We start from the raw sequence: 21,095 nt of genomic DNA on the forward strand, positions 1-21,095 counted from the left end.
TCAGAACTCTCCTTCTTTTGGAAAGGGCTGCATCATAACCCTCCCCTCTGCAAGTCTTCCTCCCCACTTATGTAGCCACTTTTGTTTGTGGGACTGAGAAGAGAAAGGACAGCCTGGTGGCAGAAGAGGGTGGGTGACAGCTCCAACTAGGATGACAGGGCATTTGAGAGCCAAGTGGAGAATAGGTGTAATTAAAAGGAAAAAAGGTAGAAAGACCTGGTTTGGTTCCTCCTGCTAGTAATAATTATACCACACATTCTTGCTTTAATACTAAGCTGGTACGAAAGGTCTATTGGTCCCCAGTTTGAGTTCTCAGCCCAGGGGTGGTACAAGAATGTGAGAAGCAAATACCCTCTCTGGGAAGTAAAATTCTAGTGGACTTTTAATGTTACCTCTCTGGTCTCTTGACATGATTGGCTTTATCTAGCTGTCAGACAAAATCCTAATGCAACCATTAATTTGTAGTGGCCTTAGCTGATGGGTGAAGGTGTTATTTTTTTAGTTCAAAACCTCAACAGCCACATCCTTCCTCCTCCAAAGTGAGAATTAAACCTGGTTAGATGTGACCCTTGCCAGCCAAGTTGTACTCAGTACTGTTGAGTTCTGCTGGCAAAGGTTCCTGAATTAGGGGTGGTGATTATAAAATTTTGTAGGATGAAAAGTCCTGTTTTGCATATAGAGAAAACATAAAGAGAGAGAAAAAATTGTGTTTTAGTTATGAGTCATGCATCCAACAATATATCTTTAAAAATAATTTTAAAACTGTAATTTTTAAACGGTAATTTTGCATTTGCAGTTGACGTACAAAATTCTGTTTCAGGTGCACAACATAGTGATTAGGCATTCATAGAACTTACAGTGAGATCACCCCGGTACGTCTATTACCCATCTAACACCATACATAGTTATAACCATATTATTGACTCTATTCCCTATGCTGTACTTTACATCCCCGTGATTATTCTATAATTACTAATTTGGACTCCTTAATTCTTTCTTTTTATCATCCATCTCTTAACCTCTCTCACATCTGACAACCATCAAAAAGATAGCTATGAATTTTTTTCTGTTTTGTTTGTTTATTTTGGCTTTTAGTTCTCACATTTAAATGAAATTATATGGCATTTGTCTCTGTCTGACTTATTTCACTCAGCACAATACCCTCTGGGTCCATCCATCTTGTTGCAGATGGCAAAATCTCATTCTTTTTTCATGACTGAGTCATATTCCAGTGAATATATGCACCACCTCTTTATACATTCATCTACTGATGGGCACTTAAGTTGCTGCTATATTTTAGCTGTTGTTAATAGTGCTGCAATGAATATGTCTTTTCAAATTAATGCCTCCCTGTGTTGGTTTCTGTATATTAGGTCAAGTTGCTATGTCTCCTGGTCTTGGGAGAGCGGCCCTAGAAAGTAGGAATCCTATGGAGCCCAGTGGCACAGTCTCCCTGGTCACCTGAACAGGTGTTCCAGGAATATCTCTTGTGTGAGTCGCGTGTGTCCTCTTACTGTAGCTGAGCCTTGCTTCCTGTTGGCATAAAATTGGAGAGATTGACATCAGCCAGGGACTTCCCTTCCTGGCTCTGGAACCCTGGGCTGTGGGGCCTAGCTCTTTCAGGGTAAACCTTTGCAGCTGAGATATACCTCCTGATTTTTATCCACCACACATGATTGTGGGACCAGCTCTACTCCCTTATCCCTGCCCCTCCTGCCAGTCTTGAGGTAGCTTATCTTTATATCCTTAGTTATAAGACCTCGGTTCAGCTAGACTTCAGGCCATTCTCAATGATGGTTGTTCTGTAGTTTGGTTGTCATTTTGATGTGGTCATGGAAGAAGGCAAGTACAGAGTACTCCGCCATCTTAACCAGACGCCTCAACAAATATGTATTGAGCACTGTCCCGGCCACTAATGTTCTCCCTTCTGGAGCTCATTGAAGAGGTCAAGGCACCCACTCCACAGTTCCTGTGAGTGTTGTCTGTTCCTCCTTCTCCAAGGAATTGTGTTCTGCTGATAGTGTTCAGAAATGCCTGGGGAGTTCTGTCTTGCAACCCCTCAGCATGCAGCCCATTGCCAATAGAGAGGGCATCCAGAAGGCTGACCCCTTGACACAGGTTGGGTAACTCTTTGGTGTCATTCATGCTCTAGAGTTCCCCAAGGAATCCGAATGAGGCTACACTTCAGATGAAACCAAATCTTCGCCCACTCAACTGCTCTCCTCTCTTGCTTCCCTCACTCCTTCTCTCCCTGAGCACCCCTTTAATAAATCAGGGCATCAGAATCCTTGCCTTGGGAACCTGATTCAGGAACAGCACCTACTGTGTGCCAGGTACCATGCTTGTTCCCTGGAGTTAGATGTTAAACAAGATGGGCAAAGTCTCCAGCCCAATGCAGCTCTCAGTACTTTTGAAGGGGTCTAAATTTCCATACCTTAGTCTTGTAATTTTGAGAAGTCACTTAAACTCTGCCAGCTCCAAATTTCTTATCTTCAGCTCCAAATTTCTTATCTGTCAAATGGTGGTAACAGCCTTTGCCTTGTCTGAAAGGGCAGAACAGCAGGAACGGAAGGGTAGATTTGGTTCCTCCAGAGCCCATCAGCAGCCCCTCCCCAGCCACTTCTAGACAAGAGTCCTATCTTCCACTTCCAGTGGGTTGCTGCTCCTGCACACTATAGAAATTCTGGATTCTCTCCTGGGTCTATAGAACCATAAGTGAATAGAATTATTTTATTATGTTTCACCTAGGTGTTTGCTGAATGAATGAATGACAATATGATTAACAATAACACTATCATTCAAGCACCACCTTTACTATGTACCAGATTCTGGGATAAACACTTTATTGCCTTCTTTTTATCGAGAGGAAAATGGAGGCATTGAAATGCCAAGAAATACAGACTATGAGAGCTTATTGAAAACTATGTAAAACATATACAGGGATAAAATGTTAAAAGAGAAGGCTTTGAGTGGACAGATTAAATCACAGCACTAACTTTTCCCAAGAAAATTGCTGGAAGGAATTTTTGTTTGAATGCTTCTCTTTGGTTTGTTCCTTTGTTCCTCGTCTGTGGACAACAGTCCTAACCCACTGTTCAAAGTCATGGCTGTTGTGTTTGAACACCAAACACTTACAGACGATTCCCCTCAGGATGGAAAAAAGGAAACGGGAAAGAAAAAAGAAAACCATGACCACCTGCTATTATAAAAGGACCTTAACAGTTGAGTTTTTCTCACGCATCTATCCTACTGCTCAGCTTTCAGTAAAGGGGGGAAAAAACCTGCCAATAGTTGATCATTTGTTTGGCCATTAAGCTTTAATAGAACTTCAGTATAAGGAATTATGTAAATGTGTATACATCAGTTCTTGGTTTTGTGATTTCTGTGTTTATTTATTCTTGTTACAGAATAAGGGTATGTCAGTTTGGCTTAGTGATTTTTCATGCTGGTTCTGGAATCCAAGACCTTTTGGGATTCTTGGCTCTGTGATTTACTGTGTGAATTTGCACAACTCATGAACTGCTTTGAAGTAAGTTTGTTCATCTCTAAAAAGAAAATAACAATAACTAACACCCACAATTGCTGCGAAAATTAGCCCTGGCTGGATAGCACAGTTGGTTAGAGTGTTGTCCTGATATGCAAAGGTTGCAGGTTCAATACCTCATCAGGGCACAAACAAGAACAGATTGATGTTTCTCTCTTTCTCTCTCTCTTCCTTTCTCTGTAATCAAGAAATAAAAATTGGAAAAAAAAAAGATTGAGGTAATGCACGTAAAACACTTAACCCAATAGCTCTGATATAGTCAGTGCTCAATTAAAGATAACTTCAAATAATCATATCTTCTTCTGAAAAGAGTTTCACGCTTGTCAAAACTGCAAATTCATCCCTAAAATGGGGCCATACCATGGGCTGGACACCCCTATGGGTGAGTTATCTGTTTTTATAAGTTCTCATTTCTGGTCTCTGTTGCACAGTGATGGAATTCTTCACTGTGAGCTTAATTTCCCCCTTTCAGTGGGGAACGGGGAAGGCTTACCCTTGCTGAAAAAATGGATCTGATTTCTGAAAGAAGTAGCATTGGCGTGATTTCCAATCTCAGATTCCAGCTGGCAGAGCCCTGTAAATCTTGTGTAGCTAGAAGTCCAGAATAAGATGGATGTTTAAGTTGGGAAAAAATAATAAAAAGAAGTTGAAACAAAAGAAGTCATTTCACATGTTGGGCAGGACCTGTGTGGGATTTTTACTCAAGCCAGTGTTAAAGGATGAAAATGTAAATATAAATTAAACTATCTAGGTAAGCTAAAAAATGATAGTTTTTTTTTTTTTTAAAAAAAGGATGATAAATTAGAGAATTTAATTGGGACATGATCCCATGTTTTTTTTGGACAGAGACAGAGAGAGTCAGAAAGAAAGACAGACAGGAAGGGAGAGAGATGAGGAGCATCAATTCTTCATTGTGGCATCTTAGTTGTTCGTTGGTTGCTTGTTCATTGATTGCTTTCTCATATGTGCCTTGACTGGGGAACTACAGCAGAGCCAGTGACCCCTTGCTCAAGCCAGCAACCTTGGTTTCAAGCAAGTGACCTTGGGCCTCAAACTAGCGACCTTTGGGCTCAAGCCAGCGACCGTGGCGTCATGTCTATGATCCCACACTCAAGCCAGCGACCCTGCACTCAAGCCAGTGAGCCATTGCTCAATCCGGATGAGCCCGTGCTCAAGTCAGTGACCTCGGGGTTTTGAACCTGGGTCCTCCGGTCCCAGTCCGATGCTCTATCCACTGTGTCACTGCCTGGTCAGGCGATCCCATTTTTTTGAAGTTGCTTCCAGAACTGCTTTTTCACAAAGCGTCCTTTGTTTCTCTGTGAGAGGTCCTGCTCCAGGAATAAAACCAGCTGTTCTCTGATGATGAGAGTGTTCTGTAGACTCACTGTTCAGTTTTAGCCAATGGCTTCATGTGACTACTGCGCACTTTGTGGCTAGTGCAACAGGGCATTTAAATTTAGATAGCCACATGTGGCCCGTGACTGCTGTACCGGACAGCACAGTTCTAGATCTCTGGTCTACTCTCCTGTAGCTTTTCTGATATTTGAAGTTTGGATACTATGACTATTCAGTGAATCTAAAGATATATATTTTTAAAAGAGTAGGATTAGGCATAACTAAAGTAATGAGAAGAGCTGTTTTTATTTTTGAAGGGTGTGGACAAGTCCTGCTGGGGGTGAGGACAGCAGAGACGCAAAGACCCGGCTCCAGGGACCAAGTTCAGTGACACAGATCCACTTTATTCAGGAAGTAAGCTAGCTTATATACATGGGTTCAGCCAATAGGATGTTACAGTGTGTCCTTCATAGCCAATGGCTGACAAGATCAAGGAGCTGCATGGTTGGCGCTGAGTCACTTCCTTATAGCGGGTGAGCTCCCTTCCTGGGTGTGCCCAAGAGGGTTCTGGGAGCTGGAGTGTTCTCACAGCATTGCGTCAGCCATAGCTGCTAGGAATGTGCTCTGCGCTTCACCTACAATAAGGCACTATCAAATACATGATCTTACATGGTATTCATTATGGCAGTCCTGATGTGTGGGTGCAAACATAGAACTACTTTTTAATTTTTTAAAAAAATTTTTTGGTGAGAGGAGAGAAGGCAGAGACAGACTCCTGCATGTGCCCTGACCGGGATCAACCCAGTAAGCCCCTACAGGGCGATGCTCTGCCCATCTGGGGCCCTTGCTCCATTGCACTGGAGCCATTTTTTAGCACCTGAAGTGGGGACCTCAGAGCCATCCTCAGTACCTGGGGCCAACTTGCTCCAGTCGAGACATGGCTGCAGGAGGGTAGGAGAAGGGGGAGGAGAAGCAGGTGTGCACCTCTCCTGTGTGCCCTGACTGGGAATTGAGCCCAGGACATCAACACACCAGGCCGATGCTCTACCACTGAGCCAACTGGCCAGGGCTATAGAACTACTTTTATCATCATCTCATCAAGGCTCTTTTGGTTGCAAGTAACAAACCCATCAAAGTAGCTTAAGAACCAAAGGAGACTTATTGTATCAAAATGTGGATATCAATGGGAACTCCCAGGCAGAAAGCGCTTCTGGAGCTCAGATCGAGCGGGCTGGGACCAAGGCAGCCTCTCCCCGTTTCTCTTTCTCTAGGTGACACGTTTACCGTCTCTGCTTCTCTACTGGCACTCCTACTTGATTCTCTCTAGGCAATGTTTTGGGTACATGTGGTTAAAAATGCTTAACTGAGTCATGGTTCCAGATTGCTCTGATTTAAGGGCCAACAGAGATACTTGGTGTCTCCGAGTTTCAATTCCCAAATCCTGGCAGTTGGTCAGTTTAGATCAGGTGTCCATACCTGGTCTAGCTGGCTAGGGGTTGGGCTCAGCTCAGTTCTGGAAACCTTCCTGAGGGCGAAGGGCATGTGGGATGGAAACCCTTCTCTGTTGATAGAAAAGGACCCTGAGGCTCAGGAAGGCCGAGTGTCCTCCTTTCTTTGAATTCTAAGTTTGCAGCATGGACTGCCTGTTTGGCACCCCTGCTTGGGTATCTTACAGGCCCCCGACACTGAGGTGTGTAGACGAGAAGTCTTCCTTCTCTCTTTCAAACCTGCTCGTCTCCCGTTCCTCTCCATCTCAGCGAATAGCACCACCATCCACACAGTTTATGGAGAGAGAATTCTAGGGTTCATTCTGATTTCTCACCACCATGCAACTCATCTCTAAAACCCCTCATTTCAACCTCCAAAATATACTTGAAGTTCACCTGTTTCTCTTCATTCTCACCATCCCTCTCCTGCTCCAAATCCCTGTGTTAGTGTTCTATTTCCGCACGACAAAGTACCCCCAGACTTGGCAGATTAAAACAAAGCAGAGTTTCTGTGGGCACAGAGCTTGGGTGCGGCCTAGCTGGGCCCCGTGGCTCAGGGTTGGTCACAGGCTGCAGTCAAGGTGTCTGCTAGGACTGCAGCCACCTCAAGGGAGGGCTTGGGGAAGGTTCACTTCTAAGCTCATGTGATGGTTGGCACTGTTATATTCCCAGAGAGTTGCTGGGCTGAGGGCCTCAAGGCCTAGCCGGCAGTTTGCCAGAGGTTGTCCTCAGCTCCTTGCTAGATGGCTCTCTCCGTAAGGCAGCTGACAATGTGACACCTTGTTTCATCAGAGCAAGCACCTGAGGGGACAGACAGGGGAAAGAGAAAATAATGGTGAACCTTAGATCAGCCCCATCCACAGATTCAGAGAAGCCAGTCATCCCCCAGTTTTGCTTAGGCTGATTCAAGTTGGATGTTTGTTGCTTGCAACCAAGTGCCCCCCAATGAGCTCCCCATTTCTTAGAGTAAAATCTAATGTGCTCACATTGGTATACAAGAACATATATGACCTGCCCTCCCTTTTAAACATTTCTTGATTGATTTTAGAGAGAGAGGAAGGGAGAGAGAGAGACAGAGACAGAAAGACAGAAACATAGATCTCTTTTTGTATGTGCTCTGACAGGGGATTGAACTGGCAACCTCTGTGCTTTGGGACGATGCTCTACTCAACCAAGATACTGGCCAAGGCATGACCTGGCCCCTTCACGTCAATATCCTCATCTCTTATTCCTCTCACCATCACTCACTCTGTTCCTGCCATGCTGGTCCCCTTGCTGTTCCTTAAACATACTGGTCCCTCCTTCATATAGGTTAAATAATTTTGTGGGGTTTTTTTAGGTGAAAGGAGGGGAGATAGTGAGGCAGACTCCTGTATGTGTCCCAACTGGGATCCGCCTGGCAATGTCATCTGGGGCTGATGCTCAAGTACTGAGCTATTTTTAGCACCAGAGGCTGATGTGCTCCAACAGAGCTATCCTCAGAATCTGGGGGCCATGCTTGAACCAACCAAGCCACTGGCTGTGGGGGGGGGGGGAGAGGGAGAGAAGGGGAGAGGTGGCAGGGGAGAAGCTGATGGTTGTTTCTCCTGTGTGTTCTGACTGAGGATCAAACCCAGGACGTCCATACACTGGGCTGACACTCTATGCACTGAGCCACCAGCCAGGGCCAGGTTAAATCTTAAATCAGACTTTTGGGGTGGGGCCTGGGCACTGGAATTTTTAAGTGGCTATTTAGTGATTTGAATGTCCCATCAGTGCAGAGAATCCCCCCTTCAGATTAATAAAGAAGGCCATCGAATGTTAGGACAGCTACCATAAAGAATTTAGTAAAGTCTATATAATTTTGTCTCTTGTCGGCATAGAGTTCAGTTTCTTTCTAATTTTACTTATATAGTTGGAAATCACTTTCCTATACAATTAAAAAGTTTGTCTTAAGGGTCCCTGGGACTGTTAATGTTATAACCTTGAGAATTTAAAATGTGTTATAGGAAACTATATTTATTTGAATGTTTGTTGCAGCAAAGTCCATCTGTCTGCCTAAGGTCATCAACTAAATTTGAAATGGGAGGTTGATTTTTGTGCTCCAAGCTTGTGATCATTAACTACTTTGCAACTCTACCAGCTAGGATACCCAGCCTTTTCTTATTTGGTATTCAAATTAATTCAAAATAACAAAAGTGTTATTTTGCAAGAATTGAGTGACTAATGGATTACGTTTAAAATATGATGAAAAAGATCTTGATTTTCTACGAGTCAATAATTTTAAAGAAATTCCCCTACTCATTGCATATATGCCAGAAAGAATCTCAGCCTTGAATTTTGATAGCATTTTAATTCCTGGTTCAAGTTTCTTCTGAGGCCAAGTTTTTCTTAGTGACCTGAGCTTCTGTGAGCGCTTCGTGGTTCCCTTAATAAAATCCTTAGTTGGCTTATGCTGCTTGGGTGGGTTTCTGCCACATACCGTCTCTCACAAAGGCAATAATTAATCCTGACTGCAGCCCTGCAAAGTCTTCTTATTCCCATTTTACAGATGGGTAATCAAGGAACTTGCCCAAGTCCACACAATTAGAAATTAGTAATTCCTGGGTGATTACCAGTGGTGGGATTAAAATAATTTAACACCAGTTCTCTGCCCTAATGATCGTTTCAAGTATATATAAAAAAATGACATACTGAAAGGTAGTTTATTATTTCATGCATTTAATACTTAAATAAGAACAATAAAAGAGACACAAAACTAGATTATGTTATAAAAAAGAGTTTCAAAATATTAATGAAAAAATATTAAATAATACCTAATAAAAAACTGTAACACTGTTACTTAAGATATTTTCATATTGCCTTTTTTTTTTTTTTTTTTTTACAGGGACAGAGAGAGAGGGGGATAGACAGGGACAGACAGACAGGAATGGAGAGAGATGAGAATCATCAATCATCAGTTTCTTGTTGCGACACCTTAGTTGTTCATTGATTGCTTTCTCATATGTGCCTTGACTGCGGGCCTTCAGCAGACTGAGTGACCCCTTGCTCAAGCCAGCGACTTTGGGTCCAAGCTGGTGAGCTTTTTTTGCTCAAGCCAGAAGAGCTCGCGCTCAAGCCAGAAGAGCTCGCGCTCAAGCTGGCGACATCAGGGTCTCGAGCCTGGCTCTCTTCCACATTCCAGTCCGATGCTCTATCCACTGTGCCACTGCCTGGTCAGGCTCATATTGCTTCTTGATTGGAGTCCTCACTTGCAATTTTTTTTTACCTACTGACAGAATGAACATTACTACGGGTGTTTAGAATACACTGTTGCGCAATGAAGATTAAAAAAGAGTCAGGAATGTAAATTTGTGATTTCCACATTGAGCGGCTGCCCAGGCGCACACCTTAGAACCCTGATCACAGGTGTCATTTTTAACAACCGGTTCGCCAAACTCAACAAAAAATTAGGTATCAGGTTTGCCAAACCGGTGGGAACCGGTTGAATCCCACCCCTGGTGATAACCCAGACCTCATTGACTCCAATGCTTAGGAGTTCATGATCGCGCAAAAGCCTTTAATGTGGCATGTTGCTTTAAAAAAAAATTGAAATACAATTTGTCCCATAAAATTCACCATTTAAAGGTGTACAATTTCAGTGGCTTTAGTATATTTACAAGATTTTTCAACTCTCACCGCTACCTAATGCTGGTATATTGGCGCCACCCCCAGAAGATGCCCTGCGTCCATTCAGCAGTCACTCCTCGTTTGCCCCACCCCCATCCTCTGGCAACCGCTAATCTACTTTCTGTCTCGATGGATTTGGCCACCCTGGATGTTTCATATAAGTGGAATTATACAATTGTGTGGCCTTTTGTGTTTGCTTCTTTCATTAAACATAATGTTTTCCAGGTTCATCCATGTTGTAGCATGTAGCAATATTTCATTTCTTATGATGAGCAAATAATAATCTGTTGTATGGTTATACAACATTTTGACTATCAGTCAATCAGACAATCAGTTGATGGACATTTGAATTATTTCTACTTTTTGGCTATTATGGAGCACATTGTCTTTTGATTTAAATTCTATAAAAGGACTCTTGTTCTTTTTAAATAGCTAGAAGGGCAGATCCTGTTTCGTACACTTAAAAAATTACTGTATGGGAGCTCAGCCAATTATTATTTCCGTGTAAAAATATATCATACCAATATTAAGTGGCATAAACAACAGTTTTATGATTCCCTTGGATCCTATGGGTTAAGAATTCAGACTAGGTACAGAGAGGATGGCTTATTTCTGCTTAATAATGTCTGGGGATTCAGCAGGGGAAACTTAGAAGTTCAGGCTGATTTGATGGCTAAGTGTTGGAGTCATCTGGAGGCATTTTTTGTCCCATGTTTGTGTTTCCTGCTGATTGTTACCTGGGACCTCAGCTAGTTACTTATCTAAAACACCTCCATATGGCCTTTCCGTGTGGTCTTTCCACATGGGCCAGTTGGGCTTTCTCACAATGTGGTGGCTGGGTCCAAGAGTGAATGAGTATTCTCAGAGAGCAAGTAGGAAGTGCATATACTATTTATGCTCTATCTCTGGATGTCAAAGACCATCTTTTCTGCTATAGTCTATTGATCGAGACAGCTGTTAAGGCTCAAGAGAGAGGGATCACAGACTCTATCATTCATCATGAATAATATCAAGGTCCCAATTATAAGAACAAGTGGTATAGGAGACTATTGTCGTGGCCATCTTTGGAAAAACAATCTAAAACAGGGGCCTTGCATTGTGCTGGGCCCATGACAGATATCCAGTAAATTCTTATTGAATTGAATGAAATTCATGCTCATCAACAAATTGTACCTAGGTCTATCCCTTGGATATGTTCTTTAACCTACCTCCTCTGATGAAAGTGATCCTTTCTTGGGTATTATTCTAAAGCTTTGCTTTCTTACCTCTAGTTTAGAACCCACTTTTACAATATCCTAACTGTACTCTTGGACAAATCATTTTGCTTTCTGAGCGTCAGTTGTCTTTTTTTTTTTTTTATTAATTTCTTTTTTTAGAGAGGAGAGAGAGAGGGAGAGAGAGAGACAGAGAGAGGAGAGAGAGAGACAGGGGGGAGGAGCTGGAAGCATCATCTCCCATATGTGCCTTGACCAGGCAAGCCCAGGGTTTCGAACCGGTGACCTCAGCATTTCCAGGTTGATGCTTTATCCACTGCGCCACCACAGGTCAGGCTCAGTTGTCTTTCTTACTCTTAAAATAGGACAACATGTTTGCTCCCACTCTACAAAATTATTTTGAGGATTCAATTGGCTAAGGTGTAAAGAGTACTTACACCAGAGCCTGGATGGAGGTAAGGGTTCAATAAATGATAGCTATTTTTATGGCTATTATGATTACCCCAGTGGAATTCCCATTTTTATTTTTAGGGTCAAATCCTATTTGAGAAGCAATGGCAGAAATTGGAACTTCTCTGCTTTTCTTAAATTTCCAATTTCTTTCTGTTTCTCATAATATTTCCTGTCCTGCGGATAACTTCCTGTTGATTTTCAGAGAACTCAGACAAGTCATGGTAGCTGCTATTGACTTAAAATAATAAATAGTAGCGTTCTAATCTCAGGGTGATTTTCATAGTCTAGAAGTCAAAACTTCTGACCTCGCCTGGTGCTGAAATTACCCTCAATTAGGGCACCCAACCTCCCTGCTGTTGTTGCTTGTAATGGTCATTATTCTGTCATCATTCACTCAGTGAGGCTTATTTACCCACATCAGATAGTGTGTTTATCTGCAGTGTGTGCTACCTGCTCCTCTAGACAACACTGCTGTCATACTTCAAATGTTTCATATGTCATAGAATTATATTAAAAAAATTTATTGATTTTTAAAATTGTTTTGTGTGTGTGTGTGGGGGGAGATAGAGAGAGACATCGATTTATTGTTCTAGTTATTTATACATTCATTGGTTGATTCTTGTATATGAATGGGGATCAAATCTGCATCCTTGGTTTATCAGGACAACACTTTTTTTAAATTTTTTGTATTTTTCTGAAGTTGGAAACGGGGAGGTAGTCAGACAGACTCCCACATGCGCCCGACTGGGATCCACCCGGCATGCCCACCAGGGAGCTATGCTCTGCCCATCTGGGGCGTTGCTCTGTTGCAACCAGAGCCGTTCTAGCACCTGAGGCAGAGGCCATAGAGCCATCCTCAGTGCCCGGGCCAACTTTGCTCCAATGGAGCCTTGGCTGTGGGAAGGGAAGAAAGAGACAGAGAGGAAGGAGAGGGGGAGGGGTGGAGAAGCAGATGAGCACTTCTCCTGTGTGCCCTGGCTGGGAATCGAACCCGGGACTCCTGCATGCCACGCTGATGCTCTACCACTGAGCCAACCGGCCAAGGCCAGGACAACACTCTTAACAACTGAGCTACTTGGCCAGTGCTATAATTAAATTCATATTAATGGTTTTTCTTAGAGGTTCCCAAGGACAAGGCAATTTGCTGGCCACATCAGGTCCCACACTGGCGGAGGCAGTAAGAGGCTCCAACCTCCTGTTTTGGGGAACCTTCTTTCCTCCTCTCTCTCTCTAGCCTTCCACCCCTCTAAGGGCTGAGCACATGGGCTTTGGAACCAGACTGCCTGTGTTTGAATCCTGGCTCTGCCTGGTGACTGTGGGGAGGCAGCTTAGTCTCCCTGAGCCTTGGTTTCCTTATCTGTAAAATGCTGGTAATAACAAGACCTATCTTTTTTTTTTGGTGATGATTGAATAGGTTAATAGGTGTGAAGCATTTAGACAACTGATGGCTCACAGTACGTGTACAATAACTGCTATTGTTATAATTATTATTCCTTTATTTTTTCTTCCCTTTTGTCTTAGCTTGGGCTGCTGTAAAAAGAAAGCATAGTCTGGGTGGCTTAAACAACGAACACTTATTGCTCACAGTCTGGATGCTGGAAGTCCAAGGTCAGGGTGCCAGCATGGTCAGGTTTTTGTTTTTCTTCTTTTTTTTCTGTATTTTTCTGAAGCCGGAAACGGGGAGAGACAGTCAGATAGACTCCCGCATGCGCCCGACCGGGATCCACCTGGCACGCCCACCAGGGGGCGACGCTCTGCCCACCAGGGGGCGATGCTCTGCCCCTCCGGGTCGTCGCTCTGTTGCGACCAGAGCCACTCTAGCGCCTGGGGCAGAGGCCAAGGAGCCATCCCCAGCGCCCGGGCCATCTTTGCTCCAATGGAGCCTTGGCTGCGGGAGGGGAAGAGAGAGACAGAGAGGAAGGAGAGGGGGAGGGGTGGAGAAGCAGACGGGTGCCTCTCCTGTGTGCCCTGGCCAGGAATCAAACCCGGGACTTCTGCACGCCAGGCCGACGCTCCACCACTGAGCCAACCGGCCAGGGCCCAGCATGGTCAGGTTTTTGAGAGGGCCTACCCACTTCAGTTGCAGATGCTCATTTTCTCTTTTTGTCTTTACCTGGTGAAAAGAGAGCTAGCTTGCTCTCTGGGGTCCATTTTATAAAAGCACTAATCCCATTCATGAAGGGTCCACCCTCTTGACCTAATCTCCTCCAAAAGCCTTACCTCCTAATACCATCAAATGAGGGTTAAGATTTTAACATATAAATTTGAAGAGACACAAACATTCAGTCCATAACACCTTCTTTCCAAAGGAAGAAGGCCTGTTATAAGCATGTCTTATGTGGCAGGTGCTCAACTTGGTGCTAGGGTACCACTGGTGAACTAGTACCATGTGGCATTCCTAGTGAGGGAGACAGGTATTAAATAATTATTAATGGACATCAATTGTGATAGGTATCTCTATTATACCCAGGGCACCACAAATGAGTATAATAGAGATCGCTCACGTTTCTTTGAGGAAATGGGGCTGGTCAGGGAAGTCTTCCTGGAGGAAGTAACATCTGAACAGAGTTTTTAAAGAAAAGATATTTCCAAGAGGGAGAGGAGGGGTGTGTTTGTGTGTGTGTGTGTGTAAGTTAAGGGCAGAGCACCTCTGACTGTGTAGAAAACTCTGAAGTAGAAAGGAGCCTCAATTTTTTGAATAGGTAATACTTTCACATAGTTTGAACTTTAAAACATACAAAAGAATAAATAGTGTAAAGTTTTCCATTTACCACCCCCCCCTGCCCTTGAGGCAACAAATGAACCTCTCTAGAAATATGTATACACAAGTATGTATACATATGCAGTCATACATTCTCTCCCTTTTCTTATTAACAAAGAAGATGACCACTTTGGTTATTTGCTTTCCCCCTTTCTCTTAAATATAGATCTTAGCGCCCTTTTCATAGTATACAATTTTCTTCTGCATCTGCAGAGTGTACTGATAGATGTTTGGGCCATTTCTACTCTTTTGTTATTGTAAACAAACTGCAATCAATAATCCCATATCTGTGTAATTTGCTCATGTGCAAATATATCTGTGGGATAAATTCTTAAATGGGGAATAGTTGAGACAAATGATATTTTTTTATAGATATTGTCAAAACGTTCTCCATAGCAGCTGTACCAATTTACACCCCGTCTACAGCAATATGGGAGAGAGTCTATTTCCCTACAATTGCACCAAACACAGGGGATTATTAGGTTCTTTTTAATTTTGCCAATCTGATGGGTGAGAAGTGGATATCTCAGCATGGTTTTAATGTGCATTTCTCTTATTATGAAGAGCAGAGAAAAGTTTTTCATTTGTTTGAGAATCGCTTGCATTATTTCTTTGCTTACAAATTATCCTTCTCTTTTGCCCACTTTTTTTTTATTAGCCTGCTCTTTTCCTTATTGATTTTATACATTTAGGGAAATTAATTCTTTTCTATGATAAGCTTCACAAACTGGTTTGTCATTTGGACTTTAACTTTGTTTATGGTGGGTTTGGGTCTGCAGACTTTTTTTTTTCAGCTTCTATGTGATCAAATGTATGTTTTTTTATGGATTCTGAGGTAGTAAAAGAAGATCTTTCTGATTTTAAGATCATAAGAAGACTCCATTCCTTAAAAAATATCTTCAGGAGGCCCTGGCGGGTGGCTCAGTTGGTTAGATCACTGTCCTGGTGTGCCAAGGCTGAGAGGATTTGATCCCTGATCAGGGCACATACAGGAATCAACCAATGATGGCATGAATAAGTAGAACAACAAATCAATGTCTCTCTCTCCTTCTAAAATCAATCAATAATAAAAAAAAATCTTCAGGAAAGATGATTCCAGATGCTGTTTTTATTAGATTTTCCTGTGCTTACCACTAATTTAGGTAGAAATTCTTTCCTCATATACAAATGAAACTCCTGATGTTGTAGGTTGAGCACACACTGGTGATATTTTCCACTTCCTCAGCACACACTTCCTGAACACCTATCAATACTGTGTGCCAGCGTGGAGCTGGGCAGTGTTGGCGCTACAAAGATTAATAAAGAATCCAATAAAAAACAGCTAAAACCCTACACCCAGAAATAACCACCGTAAACAGTTGGCATTTATCATTAAAGATCTTTTCATAAGTCTTTTGTATTGTCTCTCCAGAGAAACAGAACCAGTTATAGGAGAGGAGATTGATTGCAGGAATTGACTCCCATGCTTGTGGAGGTTGAGAAGTCACACTGTCTGCTGTCTGCACACTGGAGACCCGGGAAGGGTGGTGGGGTCATTCAGCTTGAGTCTGATGGCCTGAGACTCAGGGGGCTGATTTTGTCAGTTCCGGTCTGGTCCAAATGCCCAAGAACCAGGAGCACTGATGTTCAAGGGCAAGAGAAGATGGGTGTTTCAGCTCAAGCAGAGAGTGAATGTATCTTTCCTCCCATCTTCTATTTGGACCTGCAGAGGATTGGATGACGCCTACCCACAGTGATGAGAACCATCTTCTTCTCTCAGTCTTTTTTTTTTTTTTTTTACAGAAACAGAGAGAGAGAGAGAGTCAGAGAGAGGGATAGAGAGGGACAGACAGACAGGAACGGAGAGAGATGAGAAGCATCAATCATCAGTTTTTCACTGCAACGCCATAGTTGTTCATTGATTGCTTTCTCATATGTGGCTTGACTGTGGGGCTACAGCAGACTGAGTAACCCCTTGCTCGAGCCACTGACCTTGGGTCCAAGCTGGTGAACTTTGCTCAAACCAGATGAGCCCACGCTCAAGCTGGCAACCTCGGGGTCTCGAACCTAGGTCCTCTGCATTCCAGTCTGACCCTCTATCCACTGCACTACCACCTGGTCAGGCTTCTCTCAGTCTTTTGATTCAGATGCTAATCTCTTCCAGTAACACCTTCAAAGACTTACCCAGAAATAATGTTATACCAGCTATCTGGGCATTCCTCAACACAATAGATTGACTCATAAAACTAACCATCACATCTGTGTGCACACATTATTTAAATCAAAATAAGACTACAGCTAGTGCTTGACTTACAACCAGATTGGTTCTGACAGACTGGTCATAACACGATTTGGTTGTAAGTTGAGTAGGCCTTATGTACAGTACTGTGAAATGATGTTATAAAAATCTTTAAGTCATATTTTATCATAATTTTCTTTCATTATTGTTATATATCATAATTTTTTTCATTCATTTTATGCCATTTGTATCATCTCTACACCATTTTGTTTCTTATTTTTACACTCGTCAGGTTTAAGTAAAACACTGCATTACCAGTACAACTGGTTTAATATTTGCAAAGATTTCCTCTTGGTAGACATCTTGGGAGGGGTTTGATGAAAAATATCCAAGACACAAAACACAAATTGCTGTACAGAGTCTAGGCTAACAGTTGAAATGGTGCACGCAGAGATGGTAGTGCTGCTGGAAGCTGGTCCGCACTGTCGTACGCCCAGCTGGGCAACGCTTGCGCTGCCAGACGCGGAACAGTCGTGGCTAGCGATTGTGGTCGAAAAGTCGAATGGTCATAAGTTGCATAGGTCATAAGTCAATCAATATTTGTATTATATACATAATATTTATGACCTGATCTTCAAATATATCTTAAATTTCTTTCTATGTTACTGACTATAAATCTTCATTTTACCATTTAATGGCTGTGGCAGCGATTTGCACGTAGCAGGGTTTGGTGAACGACTCCTTCCTTTTGGGGAATGGACAGTGGAACGCTCTCCCCTGTCTCACCATTATAAACAGGGCTGCAGAGGACAGCCTTCTATTTTTATCCCCGCTGGTCCTGGACATAGACTTGCTGAGTGTATTGCTATACTGCTTTCCAGAAGAAGACTGTACTGATCTGTACTCTTACCAGCTGTGTAATAGAGAGAGAGAGAGAGACAGAGAGTGAGGGAGAGAGCGAGGGAGGGAGAGTGTGTGCATGCTGAAGGCTATTTGGGGGATTTTAAAGCTTCGAGGGCAAATTATGGCTCCAGGGCCAAATCTGGTCACTGACTATTTTTTTATAAATGTTTTATTGGAGCACAGCCACGCCGTTCACTTCTGTGTTGTCTGTGGCTGTTTTTGCCTGACAGTGGCAGAGTTGAGCAGTGATAACAGAGACCGCATAGCCCACCCAGCCTAACATATTTACTACTCAACCCTTTTTAAGACAAAGTTTGCTGACTCCTGCTTTATTTCATTAGAGAAATTATTTTGCCTTTTGGGTGTCTTTGTCACTTGACTAAGGTTGTAGGGGTGTTTCTGATGTGGCATGTGGAAAGAATATCAAATATTTTGTCCCTAAACCAACAGGCTTTGAAGCACAGTGCAGATCGAATTGCAATCCATCATTTAATGGCCTTAAAATCCTGGTCAAATTTTTAATTTCTCAGAGACGCAGCCTGCTCATGTTAACATGGGTATCAGGGTATACCGATCTAGCAGGGTGACATATGTAAGGCACACAGCCCAGTGCTTGGCTTCTGGTGCATGGAAAACCAACATTAGTTCACTGTCCCCTTCCCACAGACTTCTGCTTCTAGGAAGTGGAAGAAAGAAATTGGCAGGGAAGAGGGGTTGGGTTGGTAATGGCTGTTTTCTGCTTTTACTTCTCATTTTCTGTCCCAAAGTTTGGAGAGTTCAATCCTTTTGCCCCGAGTAATTCCCAGACATCTAAAGCCTAAACCTTCTAAAGTCAGGGGTCGGGAACCTATGGCTCGCGAGCCAGATGTGGCTCTTTGGATGGCTGCATCTGGCTCGCAGACAAATCTTTAATTAAAAAAATAATAATGTTAAAAATATAAAACATTCTCATGTATTACAATCCATTCATTTCCTACCGCTCATGTTCATGGTTGTGGGTGGCTGGAGCCAATCCCAGCTGTCCTCTGGGACAACACCAAATTTTTATTGGATAATGCATAAGGTACACGGGTCGTTGTATGGCTCTCACAGAATTACATTTTAAAATGTGTGGCGCTCATGGTTCTCTCAGCCAAAAAGGTTCCCGACCCCTGCTCTAAGTCATAGCAATCATGTCAAGCCTAAGAAATGACTATCTTTTTCTGCTGCTTGTAAACTTTTTAGAGAAATAGGATTTCTGTTACTTACTTGGGCTGAACAACCTTCACAACTATTTTAATATTTAGGGTATGCCTTAGATTGATGGGAACCAAGGAACGGTGGATCTGTAGCTGTGGTTCGCATTAAGAAGTAACGTTTAGTCAAGGCAGGTGGGATACCTGCCAGCCAATGGTATCAGAGTATTCTGTTTTCTCAACCTGTGCACTAATGACATTGGAAACCTGATTGGTCTTTGTTGTGGGAGCTGTAGATTGTCTAGCTGTATCCCTGCTGTGAAAGTCAGAACAGTGGCTGTCCCAAAGAGAGGTCCAGGTCCTAATTCCCAGAATCTGTTACTTACATGGCAAACAAAACCAAACCAAACTCTTGCAGATATGATTTAAATTAAGGATCTTGAGGTGGGGAGATTAGCCTGGATGGTGCAGGTGGGCCCGACAGAATCAAAAGGTTCTTATAAGAGAAAAGGTGATATGATGATGGAAACAGAGAGGAAAGAGAAGACACTATGACTGTTGGCTTTGAAGGTAAAAGAAGGGGCCATCAACCAAGGGATGTAGGCGGCTTCTAGAAGCTGGAAAATGCAAAGACAGAGAGTCTTCCCTGGAGCCTCCAGAGGGAACGCAGCCCTTCTGACTTCCAGAATTGTCACGATAATACATTTCGTTGTTTTCAACCACTACGTTTGTAGTAATTTGTTACAGCAGCTATAGAAAACGAATGCTTCTGATAGGTACAGCATGCCAGTAATACTCCATTCCAAGTTGTGAAAACCAGAAATGTTTGCAATATTATTGGCAACGGTCTCCATGGGAGCCAACGTGTCCCTGTTTGAGAACCACTGTATTAGGGAGATTCTAATAGCAGCTATAAAAAGTCACAGAGGAAAGAAATCCATGCTCTGTGAGTGGCTGGCACACAGTCAGCCAGGTGTGGCTTCAGGTGAGCACATGGTCAGCCAGGTGGGGGAAGCTGGTGGAGTAGACTCCCCATCACGTTCATTGCCACTTCCTTCTGCTCCCTCATCTCAGGGGAATTCACGCCTGGATATTCAGAGAATATGGCTGAGCTGACTGAGAATCGTTATTAAATGTGACAGCTTGCCCTGATGGGTCCCTGCCTCTTAGCACAAGGATGACAGCTGCTCTCTGTGGCAGCCTTTCCCTGTGGGTCAGACTCCTTTGCCTGACTGATCAATTCCCTTCACACTGGGCAGGAAGCGCTTCCTTCCATCTGAGCTATCATAGCAACATCTCAGCTGGTTCAAAGCAACAGAAATGGACTCTTGGTTAATATGAGGAAAATGAGCCATCGATTTTTAGGATAGTAGAGGATATCACAGAATGAAGGAAGAGTTTGTTAGAAAGGAAAATAACTTCACTGTGGGGAGCTCAGCAAGACGAAATCTATGGTTTTCCTCTTTAGTTCTGCCATTGATGTGTCTCAGTGTCCAAGTTTGAGATTCCTGAAGGAGAGAATTTTATTGCTTGGATCTAATGAGATCAAACCCCTGAGACTATGAGGAAGGACTTGCTCAAGGTCACACAGCCTTAGTAGGCGAGCTGGTCCACCTTTCCTGACTCCCACACCTGTTACTTTTCCATAATGTAACATCTCTGGGGAGACTGCCCAGTTGGAGAGCTAGCCGAGAGATGGTACACTAAGGAAGGGTTGTCATAAGGCCACTGAAATAACACCTTAATGGTGGGCAAACACTGGCTGTTATTTTTATTGGGTCTCGGGCATCCAGATGTTTTTAGATATCTACAAGTGCCATGTGCTTCACTGACATATTAAAACTAGTTTATAATAGGATCTTAGGGGGAATTACTGTGATTCACAGGAGAGTGAAGTTTTTAAATCTACTCCACTGATTTCAACCATTTCTGGTTCTCATCTAAACTCACAGATTTTTGGCTATTGTCATAGCCTGAATTTTCAGTTTCTGATGTCTTTTTCTGGGCCATGACTGAATTCTTCTCTTTAGGCCTCTATTCAAATAAACACCACTACCAGAACAGTTTTAAGTCAACAAACAATACATATTTATTATTTAAAATAAAAAAACAGAGATATGCCAAGTGAAATGAAAAATAGATCACACATAAGCTCACTGTGCATACCTGTTTACATTTTCTTCTAGTCTATGTGCCTTCCAGATTCTTTTTCTCATAATTTTATACTTTATGAAAGAATGAAATTAACCTGTATTATGTAAACCAGTACCACCTCAATAAATTTAATTAAAAAAACCTCAACACACACACACAAAAGAAAAAATGGGATTATATACATTTTCTGTTTTATTACTGAC

Source organism: Saccopteryx bilineata, chromosome 4, assembly GCF_036850765.1.
Source record: "Saccopteryx bilineata isolate mSacBil1 chromosome 4, mSacBil1_pri_phased_curated, whole genome shotgun sequence".
Classification (NCBI taxonomy): Eukaryota; Metazoa; Chordata; class Mammalia; order Chiroptera; family Emballonuridae; genus Saccopteryx; species Saccopteryx bilineata.